Below are 21,829 nucleotides of genomic sequence, written 5' to 3' on the forward strand. Positions count from 1 at the left end.
TAGGTTGGATTCTTTTGATTAGATTATCTCCATGGAGATGTGACACTCCCGATTATGGGTATTAACTTTTTGATTAGATGGAGATGTGACTCCACCCATTCCAGGTGGGTCTTGACTAGTTTACTGGAATCCTAAAAAGAGAAATCATTTTGGAGAGAGCTTCAGAGCCACAGAGCCACAAGAACCATGAGAGCCCATGCAAACAGAGACCTTTTGGAGATGAAGAAGGAAAATGCCCCTGGGAAAGCTACATGAAACAAGAAGCCTGGATAGAAAGCTGGCAGACATCACTATGTTCGCCATGTGCCTTTCCAATTGAGACAGAAACTGTGAACTTCATCAGCCTTCTTGAATCAAGGTATCCTTCCTTGATGCCTTAGATTAGGCATTACTATAGACTTGCTTTAAATTGGACATTTTCACAGCCTTAGAACTGTAAACTTGCAATTTATTAAATTAAATTTATTTAATTTCCCCTTTTTAAAAGCTGTTCTTTTTCTGGTATATCACAATTCTGGCAGTTAGCAAACTAGAATAGTCCTGTTTCCATTTAAGTCACAATCTGACGTATGGGGGTTAGGATTTCAACACATGTTTTTGAAGGGCCAAAGTCAACTCATAACTATATCATTCTTCCCATCTCTCACTCCATTTCTCATTTTGAGTTGGCCTCATTCTCTCCCATTGGGTAGGCCCCCTCCACACCACAGAAGACATTGCAGAGGCCCACAGCCCCAGCACTTTATGGCTAGAGAAAAGAGGAACTTCTCCCACTCTGGTGTGAAAATTCCTAAAGAGGGACTCTAAGTGGCCTGACTGAGGTTGAGTGCTTGAAGAACAAGTTCAGGCACCCAACTCAAGCATAATTTTTAACCAAAATGATTGGTACAATGAAGGAAGCATTTGTTCAGAAGAGCACAAGCTCTTCTTGGTAGTCGGAAATCATCAAAAACCACAGTTTTTATGGTATATAAAAACAGAACTCTTTGCTAATACAAATACTTGGAACCATCAAAAATTCAACATTCAAATCTGATGCTTAGAAAAGTCAGAGGAAAGAAATAAAAACACCTAGCTGTAACCAAATACTTTTGTAATGAATCTTCTATCATATCAATAACTCCAAGTTACCTAATAGCTCTGCAATACAGCTGTATTTGGATAAATCCTTTGGGGGTCGTATTACATGTATTTCTTTTCACCTTGCCTTTCTGTTGCTTACTACATCCTTTTACATCAACTGAATCAAAGGCACATGGTAGATTCAGTCATAGTTCTAAGACTGCTCATAGAATTACAACTAAAGTCTTTGCAAGTGGTTTCCTTTTATACCAAAGAAAGAGTTGACTATGAGTTTCCTCCCAGAGCAGAGATTCTCAAGCTTTAACATGTATAAGAATTATCTGGACAATATGTTAAATATGAACCCACTGGTTTCCAAACTTGTCTGCACATTGGAATTACCTGGGGAAACTTTTAAACATTCCAAAGCTCAGGCCACACCCCAGCCCAATTACACTGGTCTCTGGGGGCGGCTCACAGATACCAGCAGTTTTTGAAACTCCCAGGTGATTCCAGTGTTCAGACAAGTTTGGAAACCATTGCTCTAACTCTGGCTTTCAATCCTTGACTGCACACTAGAATCACCTAGACACCTCAACAAACTAAACCTGCCTGGGCTCCGGCCTAAACCTCTTAAATTAGATCTGGGGGAGGGACATTAGATCAGCTGATTGCTCTTAAACCACCCCCATAGATTCTGATTGAGTGGCTCTAGGATGGGATCCAGGAACCTGCATTTTAGCCAGGACCTCCCCATCCCCTTCACCTCTACCCCTTCCCATGTAATTCTGACTCGGGGATTAGTACCTCACTTTGGGAAGCATTTCATTTAGACCCTGTCTTCTCAAAGCGTGGTCTGTGAACCAGCAGTGCTGGCATATCCCTGGAGTTTGTTGGAAACACAAAATCTCAGATCCCTGTCCCCCATCCCCCACCCCTGCCTGCTACTCTTGAAAGCTGCATTCAAGAGGTGGCATTCGAAGGCAGATTAGAATTTAAGAATCCATCATGTAGAGATATTCCTCAAGCTTGGTTGCACATTAGAATCACCTAGGCACTTAAAAAAAAATACAGATACTGGATCCCTCCACTAGAGATTCTGATTTAGTTGGCTTGAAGTGTGGCCTGGGGCATCTGGATTTTTTAAAGTAGCCAATGTTGAGAACTACTTTTAGAACCTCTGCTCTCATAAACATGATGATTACTTGGTGCTTGTTCAATTGGGTTTCAAGATTTTATTAGAGTTACAGCACTGATCTTTTTAGATTGCACTGGAAAATTCTGAGTGTCAATTACAACAAATCAGTGTCATAGCTTGGACTTATCTAAATCCATAGCAACAGAGCAACTTTAAAATGGTAAAAAAAAAAAAAAAAAAAAAAAATTGTCCAAAAGGTTTTTGTCCACTTACATTTATTCCCTTATTTCTAACTTTTGGTTTTTTAAGATTAGTTCCCTAATTAAAAACACATGTAGAAGTCATCAGTGATAAAACATAATGCCATAAATACAAAGATTTATGGGGGCTTTCTTAAAATACAGTTCAGATTCCGTCCCCTGAAAAATGACACATGGCCCTAGTCATGAGACAAGACTAAGTAAACAAAGTGCTCATCATGATCCCTTTCCTTTGTAGCATGGTAAGATTCCTGAAGAACGTGGTCATTGTTGAACAAGAGATGAGATCTGAAACAATACCTGTCAGTTCGCTGCCTGACCCATAAGAGGTGCTCAACAAGTGTTTGTTCCTTTCTTCTTGAAACCGTCATTGCCCAATGTGATATTGATCCCATTCAATCTGAATTACTGTCATTGGTACGTAATTGAGATTTTTGGATTGAGATTGTAGGTTTCTCATGAAAAGAGAAAATATTTTATCTTGCAACCCACGCCTTATGCCCAGACAAATGTCCAGCAAAGAAATCAACTAAGTGCATGCATGGGTCATGGGTAAGTGAGATATTCTTTTGGACGATTGTCCTGAAGAGGTGAGTTGACATTTTCCATACAAAGGTATTCAGACTGATTTTTCTCTATCATCAGCCCTTACTGAGTCAATCCCTGTAAGCATTTCTCTATATCATTGGTTTTGACCTAAGCCGGGAGAGCCTGTTGGGTTTGCAGGTACAGCCAGACTTGAGACATCAAAATAGCACTAGTTTTCTTTGTAGTTTTCACATTGTAAATAGAAAATCAGTCTCCTGCAGATGTACTGATTTTCTGGGCAAATCAATTCCCACTAACTCAGCTACTCAGACAGAGATTCCAGGACCACATTCCCTTTTCTTCCAAGGCTCTAATCAACCAGATCACCCAGTCCAACCTCAACCACACTCTTGATCCATTTCATAGTGCAATCCACCAAGTAGGTCAAAAAACTTTGTGTGCCAGTTTGAAAGGATTATGTGCCCCAAAAAACCATGCTTTAATCCTGATCCACCTTGTGGAAACAGCCTTTTCTTTTAACCCCTATTCAGCCCTGTAGGTTGGAAATTTGATTAGATTATCTCCATGGAGATGTGACACATCCAATTGTAGGTATTAACCTTTGATTAGAGGGACATGTGACTCTACCCATTCCAGGTGGTTCTTGATTAGTTTACTGGAATCCTTTAAAAGAGAAAATGTTTTGCAAAAGCTTCAGAGCCACGAGAACCACAAAAGCCCATGCAGCCAGAGACCTTTGGAGATGAAGAGGGAAACCGCCCCTGGGGGAGCTTCATGAAACAAGAAGGCAGGAGAGGAAGCTAGCAGATACCGCCATTTCACCATGTGCCTTTCCAATTGAGAGAGAAACCCTGAACGTCATCGGCCTTCTTGAACCAAGGTAGCGTTCCTTCAATACCTTAGACTGAACATTTCTATATCCTTGCTTTAATTTTGCAGTCTTAGAACTGTAAAGTTGCAACTTAATAAATTCCCCTTTTTAAAAGCCATTCTGGTTCTGGTGTTTTGCATTCTGGCAGCTAGCAAACTAGAGCACCTTGGTACAACAGAAAGAAATTAAAGATAGAAGAAAAAGGAAGCTAGTGGGCTCTTCAGAACAAGAGGAAGTTAAGTTAGCTATTCCTAACTTCTCTGTGAGAAGCTGGCCATTTGTCACTCTCTCTCAAATGACTGGTCTCTCTCTTGCAAAATGCAATTATTTACAAGCTTTTACTGAATCTTGTATATTGTTGCTTAGACTTTTGGGGCAGACGATAATGGGCAAGTAGTAAAAAAAGTATAGTTTTAAAATTGTATTTTTTTTGCTATGATTAATCAAATTATAGGCATATGTATGTTGAAAACCAACAAAAAATAGTAAGAGAATGATAAGCAAGAGATGCAGGATGTTGGCTACTCTTGGTAGGAAGGGAGAAAGGAAAAGCACTCAAATTAGAGGTGACACTCTAGGCTTGGGTGTGGGGCAGTGCATTCCCAGGTGTTCACCATGTTACTAAAAACAAATAATGAGCTAAAACATACACATATATACCCACAAATAACAAAACAAATAAACTTTATGATCCATGTATTTTTTAAATAGTCATAACTGGTATCACAGATTAGTATTATCTTGAGCTCACATTAGCAATCAATGCTAGTTTTTAAGATTTATCCCAGCTATCATATGTTGCTTTTGTTCTTTGTTATTGATTAGTGCCTTCCATTTTACAAACATGATCCACTGGTTCTTTTTTCATTTCTCTATGGGTGAATTATTTCTGCATTTTCTTGCATCTTTATGTAAACTCAATGACTGGTGATATCATTGGTTATAGAATTCTACATTTTAAAATGTGAGCAAGTCATCATAGTATCTTCTTGCATCAGCGTTGGCTGTGCTCCCGCTAATACCATCCACCTGCTCTGTAGCTCTCTGGACTTCCCTGAGCGCTTACAGGAGTCTTGCTTTCACCTGACTGCTTGGGAACTTCACTATGATGTGTCTTTTTCTTTTATTTTACTTGGCCCTCAGTGAGCACTTTCAATCTCATTATAAAGATATTGAAGAAAAATATCTTTCTTCAAGTTATAGGAAATTTTCTTCCACAATTGTTTGAGTATTAACTCTCCTCCAATCTCTCTTCTTTCATCATTCTGATACTTTAATTTGGTGTATGTGGAACTTCTGAAATTATCCTCCATATCTCTTAATTTTTCTTTCATTGTTTCCATCTCTTTGTTATTTTTGTACCACACTTTTGGGGAATTCCTCAGCTTCAAATCTACTCTTTAAAATGCCTTCATTCTACTATTTATTCAATAATCATCAGATAATTATTGAGTATCTGGTGTGTACTAGGTACTATCTTAGGCATGGGGATATAGCAGTGAGCAAATAAAGTCAATGCCCCCAAGAAGCTTACTTTCTGTTATCAGGAGACAAACAGTAAATGAATATATGTCAAGTGGTAAGAAGTGCTAGGAAGACAACTAATGAAGGGAGAGAAAATGGAGTATGATGAGGAACGGAGCAGATAAGATGGCCAGAGAAGGTCTCTATGATGACGAGAGAACTAAAATTTCCCGAAACCAAGAAAAATTTTCTCAGGAAAGGATGGCCTTTGTTAGCCCCGATGTTTTAACCTAAGTGCTTGCATTTCTGTCTTGTATCTTACTAGGTTAGACTGCAGGACGTTGAGTAAGGTGAGCTGCCTGCCCGATACCGTACCCACTTCTAATCCTAAACTGTTCTTCTTTCTAGTGGAGGAAAGCTGAGAAGGCCAGAGCTCGACTGGTCTGACCAGGGCACTTCAGAGGCTAGAGAAGCCATGGGCTGAGATTCTCTCAAGCTTTGAGGTGAGGTAGGAGACGCCTCTCCTGAGACAATGGAAGAAACTGCCGACAGAGGAAAGAGCAAAACCAAAACCCATTGTCAGAAAGTCGACATCCCAAACTGGCAAGTGGGGAGTTATAATGAGGAAAAGCTAAAAGCAGATACTTAGATGTTTGCAAAATTCGAAAGCATTCATGAAAATGTGTGGAGAGCCGCCTCCCGGGTCAGGCCTAGTGGTCGCGCTGCAGCCTGCTCTAGAGTTCCCCCCGCCCATCGAGTGAGCCAAGATGGCGCCCGCATCCTGTTTCCGCGTATGACGCACGCGCCCACCAACCCTATCTTCCAATCACCTCTGTATACGTGGCACTAACCTATTGGGTTTGGGCACAGTATATAAGAGGTTACCCGGACAGGGTGGGGGGAGACGACCCACAGGGAGCCGTACCTGACGGCCGCACAGAGGTTGTCTCCCCGCAGGGTGCTTAGGCCCACGTGGAACCTGTAACAGAGAATGCAAGCTTAACTCCAGTAAAGGTCTGTGCTCACAACCGTTGCGTGCCTCGAACCCGTGTTTATCACTCGAGTCGGTTTGCCTGCGCCTGTCTCTTTCTCCCCTCCTGTTCCCTTCGCCGGCCGGGGATCAGAAGCTGAACGAGACAGCTGCGGACAAGTGGTGGCCCGTACGGGGACCCTTCTGCTGCCTTTCCCCGAGCTGGTGAGGACGTGCTTCTTGAGTTCGCAGCGGACTTCCCGCGCCTGATCACCGCGAGAAGGTGAGTACTTCTTATTACGTGAGAGTTAAGGGCTGTGGGCGTTCAGGTAGCCCCAGTGAATCGGGAGAGCTCCCCGATTGATTAAAGTACAGTGCCGACTGCAAGCATGGGGCAGTCAGGAAGTTCACCTTTGTTAGCTCCCTTAAAGACCCTTTTGAAGCAGTGGGGTATCTCGGTTAGGAAGAGTTCCCTCCTGCGGTTCTTAGACGATGTTGCTGCTTTTGCACCTTGGTTCGCCCACTCCGGGAGCCTTAGTCTGCCTTCTTGGTTAAAACTTGGTAATGACATAGAACGGGCGCGCCGGACGGGCCTTTGTATGGACCCGATCCTGGTCCCTATCTGGGAAACCGTCCGTGCTTGCCCTGAGGCAGAGTCTACTTCAGGCCTCAGTCCGTCTTCCGCCCTGCTGCAGGCACGGCACGCGCTCCAAGAAACTCAGTCAGTTTCGTCTGCGGACGGCTCCCGTAAAGGCAAGCCGCCAGAGTCAAGCGATAGTTCAGACAGCTCTGACTCAGAGTCAGATGGTGATGAGACCGAGGGTGCAGACGCGCCTCCGCTGATCGATTGGGGGAGGCCCCCTGTCTCACCCACGCAGCCTTCCGCCCCGCCAGCGCCTGCTGCAGGGACGCGGCGGCTTCCGGTGAATGGTTTTGGTGATCTCGCCAAAAACCCTCACCACGGGCTCCCTCTGGTGGCCGAATCAGGTAATTACAGTGGCCCTCCTTTGCGAGACCCGGAACCCCTTACAGGCTGGTCGGGGGAGGGGCGGTTACTGCCGTGCCCCCCGCCCGAGTACACAGGCCCTCAGAACTCTTCGTCATCAGGTAACAGAGGGAGACATTTCTGGAAGTGGACCCCTTTCTCAACATTTAGACCTTTTGGCATGCTGGGTGGTTACCAACCACTTGAGCCACAGCCAGCCTCAGAAATGTACCCAGTTATTATCAATCCCCAAGGTAACAATCAGCATGAGCCATATGATTACAAAATTTTAAAGAAATTGAGGCAGGCTGTCCATCAGTATGGCCCCAATGCCCCTTATACCCTGAACATGATTGAAAACCTCTCCGCCCTGAATCATACACCCGCAGATATTTTTCAGCTGGCCCGTGCTTGTTTACCACAGGGCCGATATATAGATTGGAAAGCATGGTTTGAGGAGCTAGCTGAGGAACAAGCCGCAAAAAACGCAGCGGGGAGACGTGGCGGGTGGAATGCAGATATGCTATTGGGGAAAGGTGCCCACTCCCAGAATCAAACAGGGTTCCCTCAAGAAGTCTACGCCCAGATTTTCCGTTGTTTCGTAGGAGCCTGGAAAAAGCTGACAGGTGAGGGAGAGGCTCAAGCCTCACTCAGCAACATACATCAGGGCCCCACAGAACCCTTCGTGGATTTTGTAGCCAAAATGCAAACTGCGGCTGAGAGAATTTTCTCAGATCCAGGAGTGGCAGAGACTGTAGTTAAACAAATGATATTTGAGCAGTGCAACAAGGAATGTAAAGTTATCCTAGCACAAAACAGAGGGAAAAGCTTGACAGAATGGGTTCGGCTCTGCAGAGATGCTGGTAGCCCGTTAACTAATGCAGGTCTAGCTGCCATGCTAGCCAGCTCCTTACAAGTAGCTGCAAAGAAATCCAAAGACCTAGGAACAAAGCCAAGAGGATGTTATCATTGTGGCCAGTTGGGACACATTAAGAGAAACTGTCCCAATAAAGGCCAACCACCTGCCACTCAACAGTTTGGTAGACCATATGCGGCAACCAGGCTATGTGGCCGTTGCCACAAGGGACCCCATTGCGCAGAAGACTGTAGGTCAGCCTTCAATGCGCAGGGTGTGCGCCTTTCTGGCCGTCCTGAACAGGACCCAAAAAACGGGCAGAGGGGGTCCGCCCTTTCGGTGGACCCCCCTGCATGCCATCCGGCGACACAACACCCGTCCAAATTCGCGCATCCCCTGGATCAGCAGGACTGGACCTCTGTGCCACCTCCAGGCTTGTACTGACCCCCTCCATGGGAGTCCAATTGGTGGGGACCTCCTTTAAAGGGCCCTTACCAACGAAGACTGTTGGGCTCATATTAGGGAGAGCATCCACAGCCCTGAAAGGACTAACAGTTATACCAGGCATTGTAGATTCGGATTTCACAGGCTTTGCCCAGGTTATGGTTCAGTCTCAGCAAGGCACCCTAGTCATTGCAGAGGGTGATAAGCTGGCACAGCTCCTGCTCTTGCCCAGCTTACATCCGCTCTTTCCGAGTAAAGCCAGACAAAGAGGAGATAAGGGATTTGGGTCTACTGGAGAAGTTTTTGAAGGCCTCCATATGTCCCTGGAGTCTCGACCCATGCTAACTATTAAGGTACAAGGCAGACCCTTCATGGGCCTGCTAGATACCGGGGCCGATCGGTCGATCATAAGACAACAGGAATGGCCCTCCACCTGGCCGACGTGCAAGGCGGAGGACACCATTAGAGGAATAGGCCAGGTCTCAGCACCCATGCTGAGTGCCACTGCCCTCCACTGGGCAAATGAAGAAGGACATCAAGGCAGTTTTCAACCTTATGTACTACCCTTGCCTGTGTCCTTATGGGGAAGAGACATTCTAGCCCAGATGGATGTTACATTGACCAGTAACTGCTCTCCGGCCTCTAAGCATCTCTTAAAAGGAATGGGATATGTCCCTGGCAAAGGCTTAGGAGCCTCATTGCAGGGACACACCATGCCCATACAGACTGCTTCCAATTTTAATAGACTAGGCCTGGGTTTTTCCTAGGGGCCACTGAGGGGAGACTCCCACCCACACCTATAAAACTAAAGTAGAAGACCAGTACCCCGGTGTGGGTGCCTCAGTGGCCCTTACCAAAAGAAAAGCTGTCAGCATTGCATACTCTAGTGTCTATACAGCTAAAAGAGAGCCACATCATTCCCTCCACATCACCTTGGAACACCCCTATTTTTGTCATAAAGAAAAAATCAGGCAGATGGAGATTGTTACATGATTTAAGAGCCGTTAATAATTGCATGGAGTCCTTAGGACCTGTTCAGATGGGGTTGCCCCTTCTCTCAGCTCTGCCAGAGCATTGGTCTATTTTCATCTTAGACATCAAAGACTTACTAAAGAAACAGAAAGGGGGAATAGGTCACGGCCTGTCCCCAAAGGCTCAACTGTCTATAGCCTTGTTTACGTACAATTTTTTAAATGAAAATTCACAGGGAATGACACCTGCCCTTCAACACATCATTCCCTCCACATAGAGGTCTAGTCCGATGGAAGGATGTCCTGTCAGGACAATGGCAAGGCCCTGACCCAGTGCTCAGCTGGGCCAGAGGCTCTGTTTGTGTTTTTCCCCAGGAGCCAGGACGTCAACCAGTGTGGGTTCCGGAAAGACTGGTGAGAACCGTGACACCGCCCGGGGGCGCCGAGAAACTGCTGCCCAACAAGTCAGCAAGTTTTCGACCTGAACCATCAGGCCCGGTCTCCAGCCCTACTGATGATGGCGACGACCGAAAAGATGACAACAACAGTGCAAGTGACCCTCCGACCGAGTAGAAGAGAAACTAGCTTTAACCCCACTTTTCCCACTACGAGCTACTGTGGGACCAAGTCACCTCATGGTTCTCTTGGCCCAGGTTGACCACTTGGATTCTTTTAGCAGTGGGACTCTTAGTAACTCTGCTCATTGTTAAATGTTTGTTAGAACGCTTGTTCCAGACACAGCAGCAATTACGTGTCACTACCATGTTGGCTATGTCACTCGCCCCTGATGCTCCTGGCAACGACCGCCCTGCTGCCCAGTCCCCCATTTCACCGTATGACCCATCCCGGCCACTCAGGGCGGGACGCTCGAAAGCAAGGTCAGCGGCAAGGCCCATGGCTGTGTCCCGGGTATAAAAGGCGGCACCAGAAGTCATAATTTTGGTCTTAGGATGATCTCTAAGGCAGAGTCACGGTCCTGGCCAGACTAGACTCCGGCCATTGCACAGAGACATCTAGTGACACCCTCGACTCTGGTTGCCGCTCTCCTGAGCCCCGCTTAGCCCAGTTGCGAGGCGAAGCACTGCAGGGAGAGTCACGTGGTTTCCAGTTCACGGGCTCTCCGGTCTCTATATGAGGAGTGCATTCTGGTTGGTGCCTAGCAAGCCTAGTCCAGACTCCCCAAAGCACCAAAACAAGTAGTGGGCTAATCAAGCTCACGGGAGCTCACTCATCAATGGAGACACTGGGTCTAAGAAAGGGTCTACGGACCAAAAATAATAAAAAAGGGGGAGATGTGGAGAGCCGCCTCCCGGGTCAGGCCTAGTGGTCGCGCTGCAGCCTGCTCTAGAGTTCCCCCCGCCCATCGAGTGAGCCAAGATGGCGCCCGCATCCTGTTTCCGCGTATGACGCACGCGCCCACCAACCCTATCTTCCAATCACCTCTGTATACGTGGCACTAACCTATTGGGTTTGGGCACAGTATATAAGAGGTTACCCGGACAGGGTGGGGGGAGACGACCCACAGGGAGCCGTACCTGACGGCCGCACAGAGGTTGTCTCCCCGCGGGGTGCTTAGGCCCGCGTGGAACCTGTAACAGAGAATGCAAGCTTAACTCCAGTAAAGGTCTGTGCTCACAACCGTTGCGTGCCTCGAACCCGTGTTTATCACTCGAGTCGGTTTGCCTGCGCCTGTCTCTTTCTCCCCTCCTGTTCCCTTCGCCGGCCGGGGATCAGAAGCTGAACGAGACGGCTGCGGACAAAAATGCAAGATGGAACAAGTTGATATCAAATTATGAATCCTGTCCATATAATGTTCCTTAGCAGTTATGACTTTCTTCTTTGGACTGACTGAGAAGTGGTTAGTTGTGGGAGAGAGAAATGCTGGTTAGAAGCCAAGTTAAATGGCCCAAGTACAGGCACCATCTAATATACACCTCAATGTAAAGACAATGTATAAAAGTTAGAGTGACTCTAAGTGGCTGTCAAAGGAGAAAATGAAAATCCCTTGACTAGGATCTGGTAGAGGAGAATCAAACATTAGATGGATTTTCAAGGACTTTTAAATTATCAATAAAAGCCCAGATTCTGTGAGAATAGAGTTAAGATACAAAGTAGAAGCAAATATAAGGAGAATGCTTAGTCAGAACAGGCATGCCTATCCCATGGCAATCAATTAATCCAGAAATCTCAGAGGCTTAACACAAAAACTATTTGATTGTTACTCATAGAAGCTCTGATGGAGAAAAGTCTGCAGGGCATCTCTCCTCCCTTTGGTAACTCAGGGATTCAGGCTGCCTCTATCCTTTGATGTGTGAACCCAACACATGGCTGAGTTTGGAGAAGAATGAGTTGTAAGTTCAGATGTATTATTTTTAAAGATCAGGTCTGAAAATAGATTACAACTCTTATGCCCACTTTCCATTGGCAATTACTATCACAAGGTCTCAATCTAACTGGAAAAGATACTAGGCTCACACTGTATCTTCACAAAGAGGAAGAGTAAATGGGATTTAGTCAACATGTTGCATAGTTGTTGACACAAAGAGATAGGAATTAGGTAATATAATATGGAAAACCTATAAGAACGGGTTTTTAATTACTTCAGCATTAAAAAAAAAAAGTAGGTTCTCTGCATCCCAAGTGAAAGTTTTCTTACATCAACTTCTCAAAAAATGGCCACCTGGAAAGCTTCACATCATTAGCACCCAGACTATGGATATTTTGAGAGCAATTAAAGCGAAGAGAGTTCTCTTTCAAATAGTTTTAGGTCGGTTCATTTGGAAAACACTTTTAAGTCCCTTAGGAAACAGCAAAGATAAAATCTATTCCTGGCATTCCTCCTCCTGGGCATATTCCACGGCCTTTCCAGAATCTGAAAAATGAGTGGCCTATCTAAAGTCATCAGCCAGGTCACCAAGTCAGAAACAGGATGAGAATCAATATGTGGCTTTTCCTACACACACATGAGGTCAAGAGAGCTTTTCATTAGACAGTGGCCCCTTGCAGGTATGTGTTGGATTGCAGCGAAGGGTAGCTAAAGAGGGTCAAGCAATTTGAGTAAATCTCCTAACCCAGAATTCTTCTCTAAACCAACAACAAAACAGATGTGGCTCTCCCATTAGCCTTTATTTGTTGTAATTACCCACTAATGTGCCTTTTAAGGAATTAGAGGCACATTAGCCTTTGAGACTCTCAACAAACCCAACGAGTTTGCCAGGTTGTTGGGCTCTCGTGACATGGAAAGACTCAAATTTCCAAACTGCACATGTTTTAAAAGAGGGACCGATAAGAATTCAATTGAATATAACCCATATGGTAGAATAACACCTTTATAAATTTTGAGAAATGTCCTTGGTTTCTAGAATCTAAACTACTTTAATCGTGAGACCTTCAGGAAGCAGTGTTATATTGTGGAAAGAATTCAAGTTCCAGAGATACCTAGCTCTTGATTTTCCTCTTCCCCCTGTCACTTATTAGCAAAGGACTTTCAGGAATCATGAAACCTCTCTAAACCTCAGTTTCCTCCTCTGTAAAAGGACTGATTGATGAGCAAATAGCTAAGCCAAAGGGTTGTTTTTGGAGGATTATGTGAGATAACAATATAAACTACTCAGCACATAATAGGTGCTCAAAAAAAAAAAAAGAATGTCTCCCCATCCTTCCCCAGCTTACCTTTGTCAAATGTTCTTAGAAAGAATTCATTATTGGGCCCAATGGAGTTGCTGCTTCTAACTTTCTTTTATCATCCAGTAGATGAACTCTGTGGGACACCAAACATCTGAATGAAAAGTGAAAATTTAGTCAATAATAGTTAAGCTCTTAGAGGCAAACTGTGTCTAAATTATTTGATTCTAATTACACATGCTCAGGTGTGACATTTTTATTTCCCTTTATTTTAAGACATCTAATAAATACAGATTTAAAATTTTGAAATATTAATAACCATGTTCCATTTATTAAGTTTCTATGCCTAAAGCAATGTACCAGAAATTCCCAGACAATAGATGCATTAATTAGGGTAAATAAATTAAGGAGTTATACTAGCAAGGGCTCCTAGAATATATGTTTCCTGGAAGTTGATGATGTAGCAAATGGAGAATCCTATAGCCTCCTAGGTACTCAAGCAGCTGTGATTAATGGAACTTGTCTACAATAAGCACCAAATAACTACCATTGTTTATAGGAAATCTTCAACTTACTGACATTCTTAGGAATGGAATTTTCTTATTAATTTCATTTCTGTTTAATTGAGTGTCAACTAGAAAAACTCTATATTTTGTTCTATCTTTGTTGTTCAAAGACTTCCTAACCTGTAAATAAGTAGGATTTTTAAGCAGTGTTAAAACCCGGCTCTCCAGATAATACTTTTTTGTAAGATGAGAAAGGCAGCATGATATAGTGACAACACTCTTTGACTAAACATGGCTAGACCTGGAATCTACACCTAGATTTTTTTATCAGTCCTGTCCTGTGCCTTTGAATACATACCTTTGGCTCTCTAGATCTCAGTTTCCACTGAAATAATTTTTTGATTATTTATAATGTGACATTCAGACATAAATATTCTGCAAACACACCGCAAAATTAGTCATGTTTTTAATTGGCAGCTATGGAGATTCTATGTCTCATATTAGCAATCATGATTTGTACTGTCATCATTACTTATGAAAATCATCCATGTCAATAAGGATGTGAAAGACCAGTGCAAAGATTAGCCACAGGGCTTTTTGCTGCACTATATTTCATATTAGTAAAAAATAAGTGAAATCAACTCAAATGTTCTATGTATTTGGAATGTACAGACTGGGCTCTCTGGAACTCTATGATCTATCATCTCACATCTTCCTGGAAAAATTGGCCACATGAAGATATTTCTGTATATAAATTGTCATATATAATATTATATGAACCCAGTAACTGTGGTTACCACTTATTAGACTTGGACTTGAGCCATGAGACACAAAGGGAGAGCTTCCATAAGATGTTCATTTTGGATGATAACATCTTATGATGTGGTTTAGCTCAGGAATCTACCCAATACACATGCTCCATATTAAGTCCTGTGAAAACTGATCAAATCAGATTTGTTTTCTTAGGAACTGAAAGAAAATAGAAAGTAGCAGGGAGCAATGAATCTCTGCTTTAAGGGGATAATACAACCCAATCAGTAGAGATAGAGATACTGTGAGCTGGCATTGCATCCTGAAATTAAGCCATTGTTCCAATTGTCCTTGGAGTCTGGTTACCCCAAATGTCTTTACAACTACCAAGACACCTTCTCACATTTTCTTGGTTCCACCACATCCTAATATTAACTTCCAGCACTTAAGTAACCTGGTCACATGTGTTCTTTGCAAACTAAAAGAGCCTAGTATAAACAAAAGCATAGATATTGACTTAAAAATATGTGCAAGATATAGTAATGTAAAATTAAGTTACAAAACCTGCTAACTCTTCCCACAACTGTGTATGTACAGAAGGAAATAATGAAGGACACATCCAGGTATTGACAAAGTTTACCTCCTGATGAGAATATTGATATTTTCTTTTACTTGCTCCTTTTGCTTGTCTTTATTTTCTGATTTTTCTACAACTAAAATAGATTGCTTTTATTAAAAGGAAGGGTTTTTTTTTTTTTTCATTTTGAAGTTCTATCTGGTTCAGGAACAAGATGCCATAAACTCTCTTTCCCTGTTCCTCCCCTACAAATTTATCTAAACATCTTGGAAAAATGCAGCAGATAATCATAAAGTGACTCTAAAAGGTATAAAGAAGGTAGACTGTTGAGGATCTCAAGACTTAAGGAATGACACTGTGGTGAGTTCCTTGTGCTTTCTTTCTACAGCCCATATATCACAGGCTTGGTGTTGAGGGGACCTGCAACCAGAACTTCCAATGGACAAAGACAAAAGCAAAAATGCTTACTCTCTCTGACCAATGGACCAGAAAAGGAACAGGACAGCTGAGACCTAGTGGATAGATCCACCTCTAACTCACCCCCAGATATTGGCATACCCTATCAGCCACAGCCATAACCAAAGCCCAATGCTTCCAGGCCACCCAACCAATTACACTGGGCAGCATGGCAGAAATTGAGCAGGAGCCCCAGAAGAGCCAGAAGAATGAAATTAACCAGTATCACATTGCAAGGGCTCTGAAAACTAAATTGTCATTGAAACTACAGCTCACAAAAATCAACCAGTACTTAAATGTTCAACCTAAATAGGGTGACTGCTGAAATAGAAGTTGAAAGAGGATAAAAAATAATCTCCAAATATAATATCCAAAATATCCTGGATACAAGTGAAAATCACTCATCACATAAAGAACCAGGAAAAACACAACTTGATGGAGATAAGACAATCAACTGACACTAAGACTGATAAGTTAGATGTTTGGAATTATCTGAAAAAAGACTTTAAGGTACTGTCATGAAATACTTCAACAAATAATTATAAATTCTTTCAAAACAAGTGAAAATGCCAAAAATCTTATCAAAGAAATAGAAGTTTTACAAAAGAGCCAAGTGAAAAATTATAGAACTGAAAAATACAATAACAAAACTGAAAGTCACTGGATGGGCTCAATGTAAAGTGAAGATGACAGAAAATAGACTCAGTGAACTTGAGGACAACTCAGTAGAATCTACCCAATCCAAACAATAGAATGAAAATTAACTAAAAATAAGATAAAATTAAAAATGAATATATGGGCTTAGAAATATAGGTTAAAAATAAAAGACAAAAAAAAATGTATATCACTGGAGTCCCAGAAGAAAAGAAAGTATAGAGTTGAAAAGCATTTGAAGAAATACTGGATAAAAAATTACCAAATTTGATAGAAGACTTAAACTGACAAATCCGAGAAGCTGAACAAACCCAAACAGCATAAATCCAAAGAAATCCATACCAAAATACCTCATAACTAAACTTCCGAAAACTAAAGGCAAAGAAAAATGCTTTATACCATCCAGAGAGAATTGACACATTACCTATAAAAGAATACCCATTTGATTGAAATCAGATTGCTCACTGGAAGCATGGAGGCCAAAAGAAAATGGAATAATATTTTCAAGTGCTGAAAGAAAAGAACTGTCAACTGGAGATTCTTGATCTGTAGATAAACTCCTTCCAGAAAGAAGGGAAAATAAAGACAGAAAATTAATAATAACAAAATCAGAAATAAATTATATTGAGAACAAGAAAATAGAATTGATGAAACAAAAATCTGGGTGTCTTCAATAAATTAGCAAGGCCCTAGCAAGACAGAAAAAAGTAAAAAGAGAAGACATAAGTCACAAAAATCAGGAATGACAATGGGACATCACATTAGCTCCTTCAGCCATTAAAAAGATAATAAAGAAATAGTGCAAACAGATTTATGTTCATAAATTCAACAATTTAGAAAAAAAGGACAAATTCCTTAAATACTACAATCCATCAAAACTCAGCCCAGGTGAAATAATTTGAATAATCATATAACAAAGAAACTTAATTCATAATTTAAAAGCTCCGGAAAAATAAATCTCCAAGCTGAGATAGTTCACTGGAAACTTTTCCCAAATATTTAAAGATGAATTAACATCAATTTAATCTATTCCAGAAAACTGAAGAGGAGGGAAGGTTTTCCAACTCATTTTAAGGGGCCAGTATGACCTTGAGACCAAAACAGATAAAAACAACACACAAAAGGTAAACAACAATCAGTATCTTTCTCATAATTTATACACAAAAATCCTCCACTAAGCATTTGTGAATTGAATTGAATGTATACAATGTACAAAAAGAATAATACAACACAACAAAGTTGGATTTCTTGTATATGCAAGGTTGGTTCCACCTTCAAACATCAGTTAACGTAATCCACCATACTGAAAGGCTAAAGAAAAATCACATGATCAAATTAATTGATGCAGAAAAAAGCATTTCACAAAATTTGACACCCTTTCATGATAAAACTCAACTAACCAGGAATGGGGGAACTTACCCAACTTTATGAAATGCATCTACAAAACTCTTACAGTTACTATCATGCCTAATGGTATAAGATCAAAACTTTCCAAGATCAAGAACAAGCAAGGTCATCTGCTCTTGCCACTTTTATTCAGCATGGTATTTGAAGTTTTAACCATTGCAATAAGGCAAAAAAAAGGAATAAAAAGCATACAGATTGGAAAGGAAAAAATAAAATAGTCTCTATTTGCAGTTGGCATGGTTGTCTGCATGGAAGAAGTTAAGGAATCTACAGAAGGGCCTCTAGAATAAATAAGTTCATTAAAGTCACAGAATACAAGATCAACACCCATAAATCAATTCCATTTGTATATACTAACAATGAACAATTACTTTCTTCTTTTTCTTAACAATGAACAATTTCAGCAAGTAAGAAGTACAATGCCATTTATAATTGCCCCAAAGAAAATTAAATTCTCAGGTATAAGTCTAATAAAACATGTAAGGATCTGCATACTGAAAATTCCAAAATTTTCAGAAAACAATTAATTTTAAGACATAGCATGTTCACAAATACAGTAAAGTTGTCATTTCTCCCCTAGTTGATCTTTAGGTATAATGCGATTCCCACCAAAATCTTGGAAAGGTTTTTGGTAGACATGGACAAGTTCATTCTAAGATATATATGGAAAAGGAAAGGCCCTAGAATAGGCAAAGAATTCTGAAAAAGAAGAATAGCATGGGAGGAATCACTCTTCCCAATTTTAAGGCTGACTATATAGCTACAGTAATCAAGGCAATGTGATACTGGTAAGAGGGAAAGCCAGGTAGATAACTGGAACAGAATAGAAGCCTAGAAATAGCTCCACATAAATAGACCCATTTAATTTTTGACAAAGAAACAAAAGCAACTCAATGGAGGAATCCTAGCCTTGTCAGCAAAAGATCCTGGAAACTAGACATCCAAGCAAAAAATTTAAGTACAACCTAAACCTCACACCTTATACAAAAAAAAAATATATATATATATATGCAAAATGTAACATGGACTTAAATGTGAAACATAAAAATATAAAACTTTTAGGAAAAACACAGGAGAAAATCTTCAGGACCTAGGGCTAAGCAAAGAGTTCTTAGAATTGACACCAAAAGGGCAAAAATGATAAATTGCAATTCATCAAAACGAAAAATAAGTGCTATTTAAAATACTTGCTCCAGAAAAAAAAATGTTATTTTTTTCAGTTACATTCATTAGTTGTCTCTGGAATTTCCTGGAAAGAACAGGCAGCATCTAGACTAAACATGGGAAATAATAGCATACTAAAAAGGAAGACATCTTGAAATTATTTAGTTATTATTGACCTTGCTACACTTACCAATCATTCAGTCTAAAGGCATGCATCTGGGTCATGAGCAATTTTATAAAGTAAAAATAAAGAAGTCTTCTAGATATTTCCTTAGTACCCTTCCCCTATACAAATTTTTTTAACATTATTTATTATGAAATATAACACAATCTACAAAAAAGCAATACATTTCAAAGTACCTTGTAGCAAGTAATTATAAAACAGATTTCAGAGTTTGATATGGGTTACAGTTCCACAATTTTAACTTTTTCCTTCTAGCTGCTCTAAGGCACTGGAGACTGAGAGGAATATCAATATAATGACTCAGCAGTTATAGTCATTTGTTAAATCCCGTCTTCTCTGTTATAACTCCTCCTTCTCCTTTGATCCTTCTCCCAATCTTTAAGAGTATTTGAGCTATGCCCATTCTAACTTTTTCATTTTGGAAAAGGGTGTTGATAATGTGGGATAGGGAACGGAACTAGTTGATGTCTTGAAGAGGCTGGCCCCCCACCCTGTGGATTTCAGGACTTATCTGGCCTAGGAACACATCTGGAGGTGGTAGATTTCTGGAAAGTAATCATATGCGTGAAAGTTGCAGAATCTCAAATAAAGTCCTAGGTGTCCTTTTAGGATTGACAAGAATAGTTTTGGTTGGGGGTTGGCAAACCGAGGCAATTAGCACTATCTAACTGAAGCTTGCATAAAGTAGCCTCCAGAGTGGCCTCTCAACCCTATTTGAAATCTCTCAGACAATGGTACTCTATTTTGTTGCATTTCTTTTCCCTCTTTTGATCCCTCTTGTAGATACCAAGGTGCCTGGGCCAGGCTCATGCCTAGGAGTCATTACTATGATGCCCCTAGGTGAACTTTAAGGGTGGAACAAATTGCTATTGCCTGTGATCCAATTTGAGGTTAGAGTACTGTGAGCCTCGTCAGGGAAGTATTTACGGTGGAGGTGGGACCTTACCACATTATCCGGACCCTGAGGAGCAAGCAGGCAGGAAGGAAGCAGGACCTTCTTTATGGCATCTGGAACTCACTGTTTAAGTAGAAGACGACCAGTCATTAGTGCCAGAGCATCAGTCAGATCAAAACAAAGAATGGGGGCAGAAAGAGGCTGTGAGGAAAGACTTCTCCAGGAGTTAGAACTCAGAAAATAAAAGAGAAATTCTCAAATTGGGAAAATACAGAAGAGGAGAGATATGAGAACAGAGGGCACACATCCGGTGTGTGATAGCAGGTACAAGCCCCAGCGGTGGCAGTCTTACTCTGTGCGGTGCTTTTCTACCAGTCAGAGACAGAAATAAACACAACCTCACTCTAGAAACCTGGACTCTATTACCGTTTAATTGTTTGCATAGACTTAAATGGTTTGGGGAACTAGGGGATCCCAGACAGAACCTTGCTCTTTTGTACTCAACGCTTTTGAATAAATTGTTCTGTTTGCCAATTTGCTTTTTCACAAAGAGAGGCTCCATCCTGTCTCTGATTTTTTTTTTCAAAAACTTATTTCAGCATTATAAAATTCATTTTCAAGGCTCCCTTGAGCTGAGATGAGAGTAAAACAATTTAATGACTGAAATTTTTAATCTAAGTAGATGAAATTATTTCTGTAGATAATTAGAAATACATGAGTGGCCTCTATGGTTTCCTGTTTAGGGAAAGCTTACCATTAAATAGGCTTTTGAGCCATTGCTGAAATGCAGCAAAACCCAGTTCGATCTTTTACAGACCTTAATTTATATTTCCAAAAGCAACAGCTCTTTCCTGCAAACAATGGAAATACTTGTTATGGGTTTAAATAAGAATTCTTCATTTGGAATTTCTGAATATGGGGATATTCTGGGAAACGTCCAGAAACAATTCTGCCAAGGGTTCAGCAAACAATTGCATAACCCTTTTTTATCTGGGGTGTTGACCCAGCCATTCATTCTATGTTTGCTGTGGTGAGTTCAGCAAGGCTGGTTGCCAAGGCAACTATAATCTGTGACCAGAGCTGGCTCCCTTGGGTGGTCAGTTACAACACACTTTGTCCTGCCCGTGTCCTGTAACCGACTGAATGGAGAGACAAAAACAAGCACCTTCAGTAAACATGACCTAATGAGAACAGAGGCCTCCAACTAATGGGGCGAACCACCTGGAAGGCATCAGAAGAAGCCTACAAGGAGCCAGAAGTTTCACAGGACAGAGATGTCACCTCCCAACGAAGTCAGTATCATAGAGGGTTTTAGCTACTGAGTCTGTTCACCTTCAGAGCCAAGACTCGATCTGTTTGTTTGCTACATTTTTCTAAACACTGTATTTTCTAAATACTATACTTTTCTAAAAATCCATGTGATTAGATGAACGTGGAACTCCTAAGGGGGACCAGTTTGTCATGCAGAGGAGTTTCTCATTGAAGTTGACAAAAGAGGGAGAGGGTGTAGGGTGGCAAGGTCAATGAGGGATGTGAGCATCCCCTGTAGCCCTCTGAGTCCAGCTGGGTTTGAACATGGATGTTCTCAGCCAGGACCTTGAGCAAGTGACCCCTTCCTGCAGGTCACCCCATCGCCCATCATCAGGGGCTATCCCCACACTGCTCTCAAGGCACAATGTGTCCCTAGAGCAGCCAACGCCAAGGCCTAGCATCCCAAGTAAAAGTATCTCTAGAAGTTCAGAGCTCAGTGGTAATTGCAAATTTACCAAAATGATTTCCACTGCTCCTCTTCAATTAGGGTTATTTATCACACATGTTGTACTGTGCTGGGACACTGACATATAATTAGCAGGTGAATCCTTGCTGATAACAGAAAAGGTAATATCTATAACTCCTAGCTGAGTCTCTTACATTTCCATAACAACCTAATACTTGATTTCCTTAAAATTACCAAAAGATATCTCTCTAGAGATAGAGGCGAACAATTAATCTTATAATGGCGTAAACAATTCGATTCTGTTTAACTACATCAGCTTTGACTG

At 41.6% G+C, this 21,829-nt stretch overlaps 1 long non-coding RNA gene across 2 annotated transcripts in view; it reads right to left on the reverse strand.

Annotated features, from left to right (window-relative positions):
- LOC143688204 (uncharacterized) overlaps positions 1 to 19,978 on the reverse strand; it is a 74,485-nt gene extending 54,507 nt beyond the window's left edge. For both annotated transcript variants that reach the window (XR_013177879.1, XR_013177878.1), the window contains exons 1-2: positions 19,839 to 19,978; positions 13,243 to 13,348 (exon numbers count right to left, since the gene is read on the reverse strand). This is a non-coding gene — a long non-coding RNA (uncharacterized LOC143688204). The remainder of the gene's footprint in view (positions 1 to 13,242; positions 13,349 to 19,838) is intronic.
- Positions 19,979 to 21,829: the final 1,851 nt, after the last annotated feature.

Source organism: Tamandua tetradactyla, chromosome 1, assembly GCF_023851605.1.
Source record: "Tamandua tetradactyla isolate mTamTet1 chromosome 1, mTamTet1.pri, whole genome shotgun sequence".
NCBI classification, from domain to species: domain Eukaryota; kingdom Metazoa; phylum Chordata; class Mammalia; order Pilosa; family Myrmecophagidae; genus Tamandua; species Tamandua tetradactyla.